This window comes from Pseudonaja textilis, chromosome 9 (genome assembly GCF_049901715.1).
Source record: "Pseudonaja textilis isolate UNSWEBS1 chromosome 9, rPseTex1.2, whole genome shotgun sequence".
Lineage (NCBI taxonomy): Eukaryota > Metazoa > Chordata > Lepidosauria > Squamata > Elapidae > Pseudonaja > Pseudonaja textilis.
This window is the reverse complement of record NC_141998.1, coordinates 25,685,447-25,692,324: the sequence shown is the minus strand read 5'-3', so window position 1 is coordinate 25,692,324 and position 6,878 is coordinate 25,685,447.

The following is a 6,878-nucleotide window of genomic DNA, read 5'->3' as shown; positions in this document are numbered from 1 at the left end:
AATGACTTTGCCGTTCTAGAAATGGCTGGAAATATTTAGAAATCTAAGCCCAAAGGTCAAGGTTGTATCTTCCTTTGGTTTTGCAGCAGACTCCCAACTTTTGGCAACTTTAGGACTTGTGGACATCAACAAGCAGAAATCTTCAACCGGCCTGACTGAGGAATTCAGTTCGTTGAAGTCCAGAAGTCCTTAAAGGTGTCAAGGGTGGAGACTCTCTACTGGTTGTGAGTCCTGAAAATTCAGCATTGTTTTATGGATGGAGGAAGAGAAGATCAATGACAGAAGATGAAAACAACTCCATCTTCCCGGCGCTATTCATGAGCACCTAGGAGGAATTGCATGGTCCTCCGTGGAAAACATTGAGTGCACTCAGATGACACCAATAGAAGAGAATATTTGAACCACCAAGGACATGCTCCACAATCCTGACAACCCAAGTCATTGTATATAAACACGAGCAAATCCCCCTCCATTCTAGCACTGGATGAGGCTATCTACTTGGGTCATGAAACGTCTGCCAGAAAACAGCCAAGCTCAGGGAGCACCAGAGAGCCCAGAGTCTTCCTCCTTCTCCTCTTCTTCCTCCCTTTTCCTCCCTTCCCTATCATCCATTCTCCTTTCTCTTCCATTCTGTGCATCCCATTCCCTCCTAGTACTGATAACGTTACTCAGTTGGGTAATGAAACATCTGCAAGAAAACCACCAAGCTCAAAGAGCACCAAGGACTTCACAGTCGTTTTCCTCCTCCTCCTCTTCTCCTCCCCCCTTCTCCTTCTTCCACTATGCAACCCCCACCCCCTTCTAGCATTGATGATGTTACCTAGTTGGATCATGAAACATCTGCAAGAAAAGCACTAAGCTCAGAGAGCAGCAAGGACTCCACTGGACTAAGGTGAGTTTGACCTGATCTAGTGGAACGATTCCTAGATTTTCATAAGAGAAGCAAGCAGGTTTCCATCACAGGGGTGAAGGAGTCGTACAGAGACAGCAATGAGATCCCAGAAGCATTTAGACTGAGATGGAACCAATGACCTTTCTAAAAAGGAATGTTATTTTAGGAACTGAGCTGGATGCAGAAGTTTACCCCAGGGAAGGCCCAAGGCAGCCTGAAAGGCTGTCTGGGAAAATCCTAGCTGATCCTTCATGGCTATAATGATTACAGTTCCAAAGTCAGGTACAGGAAGGATCCTTGCCTCCCTCGCCTCCAACGTGTCTTCTCGTCTTATGAAATCTAAATGGGTAACCTAAACCGAGATCGACTGAAGAAGTTCACCTCGTGTAGCACGGGGCTCCTGTGACCTTTTAGAAATCAACATTTTTGGAGCAAAAAGAGCTATTTCAATCACTGGGGCATAAACAACACAGCCTCATAGGGAGGGCAACCCAGGTGTTTGGCTTCGGGCACGGCGCAAGTGCCAAACTCAATTAAATGTTGGGTCTACTGGATATTAAAAAGAAAAGTGATATTTCCTTTGGCATCTGAAGGCTGTAAGCACCAAAGGGGAGATGATCCTTCCTTTATTAGAGCCCCTGATCTATGCCGTCATTTGGTATTGAAATTCATTCTCTTTGTTATGGTTGGAAATGCAGGCAGTCAACAGACAAGCCCAGAAGGAACCTCGGTCTGATTAGAAGATGATCCACTCCGTATCGCTGTTTATTTCATTAGGCTATGGCAACCTTTCCTGATTGCATGGACTTCGATCTCCAGATGTCCCCAGCCTCTGCTCAGAGTGGGTTCTTCCCCTTCCCAGCATAACTTTGAACCCAGGGGTCAAATTTTTTTACAATTGGTTCTGTGGGCATGGCTTGGTTATTCTTACCTTTATTGTCAGAGTGCAACATGTGTACAGCGAGATTGGCTGAGCCTCTTCTCTTCATGCACCACCACCCCAACACAACTCACAGTGAGGACAGGCATTCCAAACCCAGTCCCAATCTTATTATACCATGTGACCTTGTTGCACAATGCGCCGGCCCCACAAGTCTATCTTATTATGTTGACATGCAGTTATTTGCCATTCAGGAGTCTGACAGCCCACGGGTAGAAACTGTTCTTCAGCCTGTTGGTGCGGCTGGCTATGCTTCTACATCTCCTTCCCGATGGCAGGAGAGTGAAGAAGGCCTGACCAGGGTGTGAGTCGTCCCTGAGGATTTTCCCCACTCTTCTAAGGCGGTGAGCCCTAGCGAGGTCATCTAGTGCTATCAGTGGCTGTGGCTTGGTGGGCGTGGCAGGGGAAGAATACTGCAAAATCCCCCTTCCCTCCCCACCCCACTAACCTGCTTTCCAGCTCTGTTCTCCTGTGCAGGGCAACCAAAGAAGACCCAGCCGATCAGCTGAGATTCAGTGGGAGTCAGAGAAGAGATTGGCTTGGTGGGGCCAGTCAGAGGAGGAATTAGCCGGTTCTCCAAACCACTCCAAATTTCCACTACTGGTTCTACAGAACCCGTCCGAACTGGCTGAATACCACCTCTGCTTTGAACATATTCCTAGCAAAGACGAAGATACAAAATCTCTACAAATGCGAAGCTGACATTCTGCAGAGAAATTTAAGGTGAAGGTCCTGCTCAGCTGTGTGTTGTCAGAGGAACTGCAATTAATAATTTTGTGGTGCCAATCAAAATGTATTAGAAGAGCTGCATAGCAAGTGCCGTCATTAAGTGAATGCTGTATGCAAATTTAGACACAAGAGAGCTTCACAACTTCAAGCTCTGTTTCTACAAACGAAAAGAAAAGTTGGTTTTCTCTCTCACAACTTGTATAATCCATTCATTGTATCTCTCCACATAGTTCTATCCTTGCAGTTCATCCTTGCAGATTGCCCCCGTTACGATTACATCCTTATATTATTTCATACGCTGCTTTTTTTATTTCTTTAAACCTTTTCCTCTCTCTGTTTTGAAGGTTCTTTCAAGTCCATCCAACTGTAACTTTCTCTATCTTTCATTTTTCCTTGTGTGGATCAGCCCTCATTTGTTCTTTCTTTATGACCTAATCACAGATAACAGACTAACAGAGGTGGAAGGGACCTTGTAGGTCATCTAGTCCAGCCCACTCACCCAAGCAGGAAACCCTACTGCATTTCTGGCAGGTGGCAGTCCAGTCTCTTCTTGAGAGCTTCCAGTGATGAAGCTCCCACAACTTCTGCTGTTCCATGGGTTGATTGTTCTCACGGTCAGAAAGTTTCTCCTTGTTTCTAGGTTGAATCTCTCCTTGGTTTCCATCCATTATTCCATTATTCACATCAGCCTACTTGTTAGGAACAGGTCCCTGACTCGTATCTTTATCACATTTTCATTCTTGATCCTATCTCTTCTTGTTTTACTACCCAGAATTGTTAAGTGTCCCGTTCCCACTGCATTCAGTGCAGTTGTTGGCCCCTCCAAATACTAAAGTGTTTTTTTAAAAAAAAAAAATAGCGTTCAAGCAAGCCTCTCTAGCCTTTCCAGATCTTCTCAGTTCACTCGTAACAATCCTCGTCCTCTCCCAGACGTCTCTTGTGACCCCATCACTTTCCACTCGATCTTGCCTCTGCTTCCTCGCCACTTTCTCGAGGCTCCAATCAGGCTCCCTGCTGTTATCTACGAGTCTTCTTTCACACTCTATAACAATCGCAATCTCGCTTGCACGATCTCTTCTCGATTGTCCGCCACAGTCTGTCACTCACTTGCATCCTCCTACAGCTGGTTGTCTGGACTTTGGGGCTGCCATTAATGAAGGACAGCCTCTTGATTGTTGGGATCTAAAGGGTCTCTCTTCAATGTGGGGGGGGGGTTGCCTTCCCCCACGCTGCACTTCGAGTCTCCCCACACTAACACGCTTCTCTACGGGTTTCGTGCGCCGCAAGCAGACTTCGGTACCTCTGTTCGTCCCCACGTCACCACCGGAAGTCCCTTTTCCACCCAGACTTCTTAAGTATCCCGTTCCTACTGCATTCAGTGCAGCTTTTGGCTCCTCCAGATATACTTGATTCTCACCTTCACATATCCAATACCAACCAGAAGTTCTTCTAGCTCCTACATGGGATATCTGGACATTTCTCGTATGATCTGGGAACATCTGACTTCTCCAAGTCGGGCCAGGGCCCGCCATATTTGTGCAAAACAAGTGGCTAGGGTTTTACTCTTCCTATCCCAGCCATTTTGCTCCAATTTGTGTTTCAACTGGTGTCAAGGTGGACAGCTCTCTCTATAGCCATTGTGCTCAGAGCTAACTGTGTTCTATCTTTTTTTTCCCCCTTCTTTAGATTGTGGATGTTTAAAACAAACTCACGCTCATTCTGTATGCAGCCCAGCACAGGCAATTTGCATTGAGGTGTTTTTGCATACGACCACGCCACTTTCCCTGTGCATTAATCATTTATATGAATACTTTTAAATAACTTTATCAACTATATGCAGCATTTGAGAGGAAGCTCTATCACAGAATTCAGAATAGTACAGATTAGCTGCATTATCTATTAGCTAAAATAAGATGGCGGTCCTTATGGCAGACTGTAAATTACCATAGGCCAATTCACATAGAAATATATCTAGTACCAATAAAAGAGAATTATTTGTAGCTCAGGGTTGAAATGAGGAGTCCTTACTGCTCTGAGTTTGGTTGCCTTCTTGCAGAATGCAGTTGTGATGTTATGTCGTTTGGGTAATGAAACACCTGCAAGAAAACAGCCAAGTTCAGAGCACCAAGAACAGTCCCCCTCCTCCTCCTCCTCCACCTCTCGCTCCTCTCACTCCTCCTCCTCCTCCTCTTCCTCCCAAAATCGACTCTCTTCTTGCACTGACGATGTTACCTAGTTGGATCATGAAATGTCTGCAAGAAAACAGCGAAATTCAGAGAGCCCCAAGGATCTCACAGTCGTCATCTCCTCCTCCTCCTCCTCCTCCTCCTCCTCCTCCTCCTCCTCCTCCTCCTCCCCTCAAACCCCCTCCCATTCTACCACTGATAATATTACCTACTTTGACTAATGAAACGTCTGCAAGAAAACAACCAAGCTCAGAGAGCCCCAAGGACCTCTTGTATATCCAATGCCTAAAGAATCTGCTGAGATCCTATTTCTCCCGATCGATCCGGGCTCTATTGCACAAATCAGATCCGCAGGACTATGGCTTCCATAATCCACTCTTAAATGTGAGCCACTCTCTTTACAGCATGATGGGGTTCTGTCCTCCAACAAACCCAAAGGTGGTGGCATTCAGGCAGTGGCCCCCAACCTTTTTGGCACCAGGGACCGGTTCCATGGAGAGCGTTTTTTTCTGTGGACCGGAGGAGATGTGACTTCACACGCTGCCTCCATCTCGCAGAGGGGACTTCACTTGTTTGCATGTCTCAGTTTCTGGCACGCACGGCCCAATGCTGGCCCGGGCGTTGGGGACACCTGCACGAAGGTACAAAGGTCTCTTTTCCTCCAAACCATTGGCATCCTCAGAAGGAAGAAAAATTGCTATTCCTTCCTTCTCAAGGAAAGGAAAAAGCAGTTTGCTGCTTTGGGGAAACTGATGTATCTAGAAAGCGAACAAACCAGGGCGTAGGGATTTGTTTTCCTTCCCAAGCACAAACAAAATTATGAAGCAAGAACATTCTGTTCAGCAGACAAACTAATCCCTGCAAACAATATCAGCCAGCCCCCCCTCCCCTCCACAATAACCCAGCCACTAATCTTCTCTTCTGTGACTTCCAATTACATCGCCCTCCACCTAGTCTGGTGTCCTGGAAAGCCGGCAAGCAGCCAAAGCACCCGGGAAGGCAGGCGAGGAAGACAACGGTTCTCTTTGACGGGCATAAACCATACCCTTAGATCGATGAACAAGCAAACAGGTGGTTCTGGGGGGGGGTCCTCATTCAGCAACCATCTAGTTTAGTGACCATTCGCCATTGTGATGAGCCAACAGTGTGTGACAGCAGCCCAAAAAGCCGATGCAATCCTAAGCTGCATTAACAGAATCAAGATCAAGGGAGGTACTAATACCACTCTATAAAGCCTTTGTACAACTACACCTAGAATCCTGCATCCAGTTTGGGTCATCACACCATAAGAAAAGAGGTTGGGACTCTAGAAAGAGTGCAGAGAAGAGCAACCAGGATGATGAGGGGACTGGAGGCTAAAACATATGATGAACGGTTGCAGGAACTGGGCCTGGCTAGTCTAGGGAAGGGAAGGACCAGGGGAGACAGGAGAGCATCTTCCAATACGCCAGTTCCAACTGCGGTCATTAAATGAGGACAGCCTATGTGTGTCTCCCCAAGCATAAGTACACCCATCTATCCATCTATCAATCAAAGGGTTTCCATCAAACAATTGCAGCAAACTGATTTTCAGCCTCTTGTTGTGACATGCACGTCCATGCCACGCATCTCCCAGGATCTACAAAATTGTCAAAAGAAAAAAGATAAACAATAATTAGATAGCAGTTTATCGTATAACAGACAACCCAGCATTTCTCCTCTGATCAACATAGGCAGATATAAGCAGGAGAGAATGAATTGTGCACATGTGTGTCACGATCACGGTCACCTTTGTCCAAGATAGTATAAAGATTCTGGCCTTGGGTGGGGTTGGGGGGGGCGGTCAGACTAGAAGACCTCCAAGGTCCCTTCCACATCCTCTGTTCTTTCCACTCCTGGCTGCCTGGGGGTGGATGCGAATGTCAGTTAAACAGAAGTTAAATTTGTATCACAGATCTTGACAACCTATCCTTGACCTGTTAGAACAGATTGAGGGGGCAATTTTTTAAAAAAATAATAATAATAATTGGACATTCAATGTATTCTTCACTAAGGAACTTAAATAGATACTTCCTTAGCTGTGCCTTTTGGGAAGTGGGCAGGTCTAAACCTATTTGCATTATAAATGAACAGGGATTAAGCTCCGGCCAAT